This window comes from Lactuca virosa, chromosome 4, assembly GCF_052849685.1.
Source record: "Lactuca virosa cultivar CGN04683 chromosome 4, Lactuca_virosa_CGN04683_v6, whole genome shotgun sequence".
Taxonomy (NCBI): Eukaryota; Viridiplantae; Streptophyta; class Magnoliopsida; order Asterales; family Asteraceae; genus Lactuca; species Lactuca virosa.
The window spans coordinates 296461561-296471593 of record NC_136429.1 but is presented as its reverse complement, the minus strand read 5'-3'; the positions used below and the strand labels follow the sequence as shown (position 1 = coordinate 296471593).

The 10033-nt window shown below is 29.8% G+C and overlaps 1 long non-coding RNA gene across 1 annotated transcript; it reads left to right on the top strand.

The window, feature by feature from the left end:
- The first annotated feature begins 8209 nt into the window (after positions 1-8209).
- Positions 8210-8935, top strand: LOC145169005 (uncharacterized). Its single transcript, XR_013742233.1, has 3 exons — positions 8210-8295; positions 8416-8544; positions 8862-8935. It is a non-coding gene; the product is annotated as an uncharacterized LOC145169005 (long non-coding RNA).
- The last annotated feature ends 1098 nt before the right edge of the window (positions 8936-10033 follow it).

Here is a 10033-nt window from a genome sequence, read left to right as displayed (position 1 = left end):
TACATAATTATGTCTCAAACCCCAGCCTCCTTATCAGCCTCCTTAACTCAGAAACCCTAGAAACCTAACCTTCCTCATCTTTGTGTAATTTTGATCTTGTGAAGCCCATTTTAGTGGCTTGGAGATTGGAAGGAGAAAGAGGAAGTTGGTGAAGAAGAACTTGTGTAGCTTGAGCTTAAAGATCTGAGACATCATCATCATTTATCACTTATTTGAGGTAAAAAGCTCAAAACTTGCCTCATGAATGCTTAGATCTATTTTAATGGGGTTTTGGACCTTTTTGGTCCCAAGAATGGAACTTTATGGTTCCAAATCCGTTTCTAGGCTTAGGGTTGCCACCCTTAGTGCTATTTGAGTCCCAAAGACAAAAAAGTTACCATCTTGAAGGTCTTTATGTGGCCATGCATGAGTATTAGTCATTTCTATGGAAGTAGGTTGTCATATTTCAAGTTTGGGTCCATTTGGGGGTTTGCAAGCCACCAAGTAATCGACTTTATGGGTTAGGACACTTTATTGGAATCAGATCTGTGTTTGGAGCTTAATGTCTTAAGGGATTAAGCCTTTTTGGAGATTATGGCTTAACAGGGTAGTACGATGGGCGTACAAGCTCGTACGCGCAACGTACAAGCCATGCAGGTTGTACTCTTAGCGTACAGAGGAGTACGCCCCGCGTACTCACTGGATTTGGGTTTTGCGTTATTTGGGCCTCGGGTTGGGGCATTCCATGGACTTTGCTATTTTGGGCCATAGTGGGCCATCAGAAATCAGTTATTTTGGGCTAAGAATATGTTTGGGCTTAAGGGAAGGCCCATTTGAGGAGTTGGGCCCAATTTAGAAAATTGGGCCATTGATGGGCCATTAATGGGCTTGGAAATTCTATCAAGAATTGGGCCTTTCATGATATGGATTTGGGCCTAGGTCATGGACTAGATTAGATCAGGGGTAAAATGGCCATTTTACCCTAAGAAGGATTATTGGGTTTTGACTAAGTGTTATTTTGTACTGATAACTCGGGGAGTTGTCAGAGCAGCCGCTAGAGATTTCGTGTCGTGAGATTTTGCATTCAGCTTTGCGATGTGAGTTTTCTGTTTTGGTTTCAGGTACTTCCGGTAGCAAAGGGAAGAGCTCGGGATGATTGCATAGCACACACCATGATGTTTTTAGTCTGGGATGTTTACTCTGATATATTTGACAGGTGTTTTTGATATGGATACTTTGATTGTGATGTTTATGATGTTTTGACTTATGTTTTGATGAGATGATTTTGATAACTATGGTTTTATATTATGTTTTAAAAACCAAATTTTTGGTCATGATTTTTGGGATGTTACAATTGGTCTTTTGATAAGATTGTTTTCTTTAATGTTTTTAGTTGAATAAGAACTTTCTTAAGTGACATTTATATTTTCCTTTTGAGCCAATGAATTCAATTAAGAACCAACTTTGCTTATTTGACCTTGTTTAACAAATAGTTTATTTTTAAAATTTAAAAGTTTTGGATACACACATGCCATTGGAATAAGTGACTTTTCACTATTTTCAAAAAATAATTATATTATTTTGAAGAATCCTCATGTAATTGATTTGATGAATCAATACTAGCTTCATCAAATTCATTGTCCTTGTCAAACTTAGATTCATGATTTTTGAAAAATATTAGAAGTACAACATTCAAAGTCAGATTTTGAAGAGTTATAATTTTATAAAGTTTTGTCAAAATTATCATTAGTACTGAACTAGTTTCTTCGAACTTATCACTTATAAAAAGAATCTTAATTGAAAACAAATCAACAATCAATTTATATTTCTTCTTCAATCTCACTCACTGCATCACTCAAGTTATCTAAATCATAAGAACATTCTTCATGTGTATTAGAATTCAAATTTAAGTTTTTTGTCATTTGCTTTGTTTGGAGATAGTTAGTGTATCATTCATAATTTTAAGAATATCATCCGAATCCAAATATTTCTCAGCTGTAACTATTTCATATGCATAAGGCATATTTGGAATACTTTTAGATTAAACAATGCTTTCACACTCATAAGATAATTCATCAACGTTTTCTTTCTTGAATTGTATGAATGGAAGAAGTGTCCGATGATGATCATTTTAAATTTCACTAGAATGATGAACTTCAGTTAATTGACCATGCAACCTCTTTGTAGTATTACAAAAGATATTCCATTGTTTAAGAAAAACATTGTTTTTATTTCTCTACATCTCGCTATCATCTTTCAAAATGTCTAACTTTCTCTCTAACTTGTCTATCAAAACCCGCATTTCCTCCAACTTGTTGTTCAACTTATACTCCTCATCCTTATCCTATTCAGTAATACTATTTGTAGAGACAAGTAATTTAATCTTGTAAAGACATTCATTTTATATTTTAGAAAGATTATACTTAAATTTTGAAAATAGAATGTTAAAAGATCAGAGTAAAGAAGATACTTGTTTAAGAATGGTCAACCTTGATTCCAAAGCCATAAAATATACTTCAGTGTACTCTAGCTCATTCTTCTCTTCTTTCTACTTCTCATCTCCCTTCATCACTTTATGAACTTCAATCATTTATCTAGGCATTGGACGTCTAATTTATTTATCATTAGAACCATATGACCACAGTTGGTAACATCCTTTATCATAATCTCGTGTAATCACAAAAGATAGATTTTAATTTTTGCTTTGATTTCTTTTAATGCTTCAATATGAAACATCTTTAAGTTTTCCTTCTTTCTCCTTTATCTTATTGAGCATGCACTCAACGGCCAAATATTTTTTCCATGACAAAAACTGCAATCATATCTTGAGTCACCAACAAGATTTTTCTATGACTTTGATTCTTAATAAATCTTCACCACCATAACAAAATCACCATTGTTCACTCCTAAAAAACGTTTACTCGAACTTGAAAACTTCTTCTATTTGTTGCTTCGGAAGTTTCATAAACCATAATTTGCTTTCTGCTAAAAATTCTTCGTTTGATTGTTGTTTGAATACAAAGCAACAAGTTCACCATCAAAATTAAGCACATATTTTCCTTTTTCTACTTCTTCTTCCTCATCTGAATCAACATAATGATTCATCTTTTCTTGACTTGTCTTGGAAACCAAAAAAATTGGATCATCGTCTGTATTTTCTTCATCCAAGTCAAGAACATCATCCTCATGTGATTTTAGCAAATTTATTAATTCACGACCTCGAACATTTGTATTAAACGATATTTCTTCTATTGCACATCATAAGTCATCTTGTAATCCATTAAGATAGTCTACCATTTGCTCATAGTGCTTTGACAACAACATTAAAACTTTTGTTTCTCATCCAAGTTGTTTTGCCTAATTGATCTACATTGATGTACTGAATTCACGATTAATTTTGAAAACATGACCATAAATTGACAAGACACATTAGATAATTGAATTTTAAAGACTAAAAATAGATCTGAGAAAGAATATTCATATCTATGACGAAAAATAGACGAGACTTCTCAAAAGTAATTAGAAATCCCACTCTAATACCACTTGATGAGTCAAGAATATAAATGAAGAATAAAATACGGAATTAATATGTACAAATAATGATCTAAATATCACAATTTTCTCTTTGCTTGATTTAGAAAAGATATCAAGATAAAATTCATGTTAATGTGGATTATAACATTTGACTTTAATCTTAATCATAATTATAGCATTTTAATGTTAATTATAACTTTTTTATTTTAATATGAGTTATATCATTATACTATTATCTTAATATCATTTATGACATTCGAATTTCATTTTAATATTGATTAGAGTGTTAAAATTTCATTTTAATGATGATTATAGCGTTTTAGTTTAATTTCTTTTCATTTATAGCACTCAACATTCATTTTATTGTCTATTATATCATTTCACTTTTTTTTTCAATTATAGCATTCAACTTTCATGATAACAATCACTTTCATTTTTTTTCAATTATAACATTAAACTTTCAATTACATGTCGATTATAGCATTTTAACTTTCAAATCCATGTCGATTATAGCTTTCAAATTTCATGTTAGCATTCAATTTCATTTTAGTTATATCATTCAAATGTCATTTTCATGTTTGATTATAGCGTTTTACTTTCATTTCTCTTCAATTATAGCATTTACTTTCATTTCGATGTCGATTAAAGCTAGCATCCAACTATCATTTTAAAGTCAATTACAAAAATGTACTTTAATTATTTTTCTTACAAAATTAAACTTGCCTATTAATATTAACTATAACATTTTACTTTTATTTTTCAGTTATATCAATTTACTTTTATTTATATGTCAATTATAGCATTCAACTTTAATTTTTTTTTCAAATATAGTTCAACATTAATCCTAGTGTCGATTATTATATTTTAGTTTCATTTCTTTTATCAATTATAGCATTGAAATTTTATTTTAATATCGATTATCACAATTTAGTGGTAATTAAAAGTACAATTTAAAAACCTTTTCTAAAGTCAATATCCTCGATTCCGCGTTTATGCAGCCTAATCTGCTAGTCTCTGTGTGATTTAATGTCGATTATAACAATTTAGTATTAATTAAAAGTACAACTTAAAAACCTTTTCTGAAATAAATATTCTCAAGTCCATGTTTATGGAGTCTAACCTGCTTGTTTGTATATATATATATATATATATATATATATATATATATATATATATATATATATATATATATATATATATATATATATATATATATATATATATATATATAATAACCAGTCAATTATTATAGTGCTTGTTAACACATTGTCATGGGCGTATTAAGAAAATAAAATTTTACTGCTGGTTGCACTAATAATATAGCACAGGGAAGCAGGGTCGAATCCTAAGCTACACGGCCTAACGGTTAATGTCTTTTTGCATCAGGCACATTCTAGTAAAATAACAAAAATTATAAAAGGGGGTTTTTGAGTTAAACTAAAACTAAAAATTACAGTGAAAATAAATTTAAAAAAAACTCAGTATTAAAAACGATTTCAATTCTGCTGCGACTTTTCTAATCATGCAATCATCCCAGATCTTGTTATTTAGAATGCGTTCTTTCTAAGTTAGTACTGAGAAAGACTAGCAAGTTCTAGTACAATCTATTTTACCTAGTTAAATTAACCAAAACAAGATCTTCAGTTAACCCTAACTTTTTACTGTCTAATTAAACAAGCTCTTAATTAAGATCAGAAAAGTTGCATTAAGTTTTGTGTAAAATTCCCAACAACACCCAATAGTTATCACAAGCTCGGAAGCATAAATATATGATTTTTCAATTTATATCATAGTTAAATCCCAAACACGGAACCAATATGATATTTGTTACATATTACCAGTTGACAAGAACAATTATGGATTCTATTAACTGGTTAACCGGAATGATAAAACCCTAGCTAGGTGAACAGGCTAACAAGAATTAAAAATCAAACGTAAATTAAGCTCAAAACTAAAAAATCTAGATAGAAACACAAGTCAGAAACCAGATCTGATAACTGATCACATGGAAAATACTAGTCTAATGCTGAACTGAAAATTAGGGTTTTAGCCAAACATAGCTAAAAATGAATCTAAACTAATAAAAAGAAACATTAAATGATTAATATTTCAAACTAAGTGTAGGAGACGATTCACAACCTTTGATCTTCAGAAAGTGCTGAAAAGTGTCAGAAATCGCCTTCAGAAGTGTTTTTCGTCGTATGGAACCGTCTCTCTTCTGAATCTGATTATGAGGGCCATATTTATACGCAAGACAGAAGCTTCCGGAGCAAGATTTCAGAAAATGGGGTTGCAGAATCAGGATATGTGATCGTAGATTTAGAGATTTTTTCCAAAATTGCCCTTAAATGAAGTACGATGCTATTTCTAAATTTTCGGGAGTTGCGTCACCAAAATGCGACCGTAGAAATAAAAATACGATCGCAGTTATTCCTTTTCTTCTCCATATGACTTTCAAATGACTTTTCTTGATCTTGAAAAACTTCGACCAACAAATGTGATCCCAGAAGTCAAAAATACGATCACATATATCGATTTTTGGCTTGATTCGGACGCGATTCATTAGTTTAATTAAACATGTAAGTCGTCCAAAATTTTGTCTAGTTTTCGAAACGTTTTGAATCTCATCAATCGAAGTTACGAGACATGAGATATGGTAAAAGCGACCAACAACATCCTTTAGGCTTTAGAATGTAGCAAACTATCTTCGTAAAATCAGTTCTATTGAATGTTTCTTGACCAAAATAGCTTCTAAGCATTCCTCAAACTCCTTCTTCATAAGTTCCAAGCTCCATTTTGTTAGGTTTTAGTTCAAAAATAGTTTCATAAACTAGAAAAATATGGCAAACAGAAGACTTTAAATTTAGAACATAACATAAACATTTTATACCCACCAAGGATCATCTTGCAAGTTATAGAAAGATTTAAACACCAACCATAAAAAAGATGAAGAAACAACAACCTTTTTTGTTATTTGGATCTTCTTGGGAGGCTTGGAAGTTGATGAAGAATGTGAACCTTTGAGACACCAACAATAACTCAACTTGATGTATATGCTAGTCCATAAACTCTTAAGTTTTTAGTCCATATCCAAATATGACTTAAAGAGAGGAAAATGCAAGCAAGTAATCTTCTAACACTTATTTGCAAGAGAGAATATGAAAGAGTATGAGGGAGCTACGGTTTTCATGAGAAAAAATGAAGGGATAAAAGCTTTCATAATCATTACCCAATTGTTCTTACCACTTTAAGCACTCCATATCCTAAAGCCTACATGTCTCCCATGCCTTTTAAGTCATGCTTACTTTTTCTTATTATATTCAAAAGAGCATGTCTTGTTTCCTAGAAACTAGCTCATCTTTTATATATATATATATATATATATATATATATATATATATATATATATATATATATATAAGAGAAGAGAAGTTTATAACTATTTATAAGATATAAACTTTAACATTTAGCTAAAAGACAAAAGAGTTTTTCTAGTCCAAAATAATGTACATGACTTAATAAATCATGCGATATGATATATATATATATATATATATATATATATATATATATATATATATATATATATCTTTACTATTTTATAAAAGAAATCTAAATATTTCTATAAATAACTTTAATATAATAATAATATGTTTTTAAGACGTTCAAGTCTCTAAGCTTAAAGTACAACCAATAATTAATAAAATAATATTATTTTATAACTTAGCCTTTTATCCACATTTGAACCATTATAATTCTCCAAAAATCTGATCTCTTTGACTCCTTCACATTGGTATCCCGGGTGCATTCAAAATTTAAACCTTGTAGATCCAATAGGCTTCCGCAAATATCGTTAAAAGTCGCATCCTTTGTTGCTCTCCCTAATTTTCAAAATTTGAAGTCTAAGTCCCTTTGTTGCTCTCCCCTGCTATAAAGCCCAGCGCCATCAGATCATTCTCCATCATGTCGGTGTTCTTCTCCCACCTCTCTCGATCCAGGAAACCTAGATCGAACTTCTGCTACAACTACCATCGTGTTTGTTTTGAAGCATAATCTTAGCCATCCATTCATTATTCAAGCAATTGAACAACATGATAGCCTTTCATCCCAAGACAACCCTAAATCATATGTCCAACTTCTGAGTTGCCTTCGCCACTCTTGAAACACACAAGCTCTTCAACCTCACTTTTCTCCTGAAGAAGACCTGTTGATGATCAAATCTGACGATTAATCTCTTCTTTGAAGTGATTATCTTTACATCATCTTCAAGCTTCGTTTTCGAGCTTTACTTACCATGGTAACCCCTCTATTAAATCTGAAAGTGTTGAATCTTCTACATACGGTTGATCAAAATGTCTTCTACCTTCATTTTTGAACTCTCCACACTACTTTGTATGTTACCACTCACCGTTCTTTTCTATGTCTCGGTGACAACCTAAGTATAAAATTTAAGCGGTGAGTCCATGAATCAATTTATGCTTTTTAGTGATTTAATGGGTTTAAGAACCTTGGATTTGTTGTTTTTTTGGCAGATTACAGATCATGCACCCCAGTTGTTCGACATATTGCCTTAAATAATGTTTCATCAAGTATGGTGAAATTTTCAGATAAAGTGGATGAAGTGGTTATAAGTGAAAAGATCTCAGAGCCGATCTGCCTATATCTTACGAACATGAAAAACGACGACCCTTTTTCTACTTCTGAACCCGAATCTTTGAAATCTCCCTTTCAAATCTGTATGCAACATTGGTGATTTTGATTTTTATGTTATCAATTATTCATGTAGGGGATCTTATATATGATAATCTTTCTTCATTATTGTTGTATTTGCTATGAGTGAACTTAAAATTAGTAATAAAGGCTAATTTATTTGTAAATTTTTTGTTTAATATGTATGATCAGGAATGGAGGGAGAAGAGCATACTAAAACCAGCCCAAGCAAAAGTCAATGTAACTCAGGAATGATGTTAGTCACAAGCAAATTGGCCTGGTGATGTTTAACAGATCACACATCATGTTTGTTTCTTAGATGTGAGTCACGTTAAATTTAATATAGTTTTTGTTTCGGTTTTTCATTTAATGAACACGAAGGATCATATGTTATTTTATGAAGAGAGTAAAAACAAAGCATAAACAAATAGACTTTAAGGTAAAAAGAGGGTCGAGACACATGATTTTTCAAGTAATAAATATCATTTACTTTCAAATTTAGTTATCCTTTTGTGTATAAAAATATGATTTTTTGTTATTTATAATGCATTGTATCAAATATACAGATATAAGATAAAAGTTTTTTTTAATATCTAATCTAATAATAGTTTGCATTGTTCTTGACAATGATCTTGTAGGGGCTGAAGAGTTAGAACTGTTTTGTGACGAAGTGCAATTTTTTCAGAAAAATGATGGTTTTTGACGTAATTATTTTTGGCAAAATTTACCATTTGTAATATACCTTTCTCACATACTATGCTATTACTTTAGATCTTATTAACTTATACGCTTAATATGTTTATGTTTTAATTGTTTGTACTGTAAAAAAAACTTGATTAACAAGAATGATATGTTCATAAGTGTTGACTGTATGTTGAATTTTTTGGTAGTATTTTGAAGAAAAATAAGAGATTTGTTGTCTTTGATACTTTTTATTTTACTAATATTTTGCCTTTGTAGTATTTTATAGTTTCAAAATCATAAATATTAAGTGTTAATGGTTTCTTGAATTTGAAATAAAATATAATATTATAAGATTAAAGAATGAAATATTACAAAAACCAGTGAATGATGTTTTACATAAAAGCAATTAATATGAATAGTTAAAGAAAAAAAACGCTAGCACTTACATTCAGTATTTTCCAAAGAAAATTAATCACTGTTATATAACTCTTTGTCCACATGACTGATCATCAAAATGAAATTATTCCCTCGTGCCAAAATTCTTGCAAAATATTGAATTTAAACATTTACAAATTTTGGAATATGTTTTTTAGTTTAATTCTAAAATCCGGTATTTGAATCTGAATGTAAAAATTCTTTTCTTCAGTTATTTATTTATTTATTTTTAAAATTTACATAAATTAAGTAGGAAATTTTCATTTCCGTCATGATCAATTTAGTAACTCAAATATGTTGGGGTATATATTTTATATTATTAAATTTTGGATGGTTATTTTCATTTCAAAACCATATATTCCAACTCACTGTATAAAATATTTTACTTTGCATGATGAAACAAGTAGTACCCGATTGGTATTAGTTTTTTTTTATTTTTTATTTTTATATTTTTTCATAGCAATGTATAACCCGAAATGTTAGTATTTTTTTTAATCACAACAACAATTTACATTTATTTTTAAACCAAAACAATAACGTATTTTCTCTTTAATTAAAAATCACATACATTTAAAACGAAAAATAAAATACTTTTATTTTTAACCCAAATAACAATGTTTATCTAAAGGAACTATATACTTAAAGGAAACGATTTGATGACCATCAAAACGAAATAATTTTTTAGAGGAAA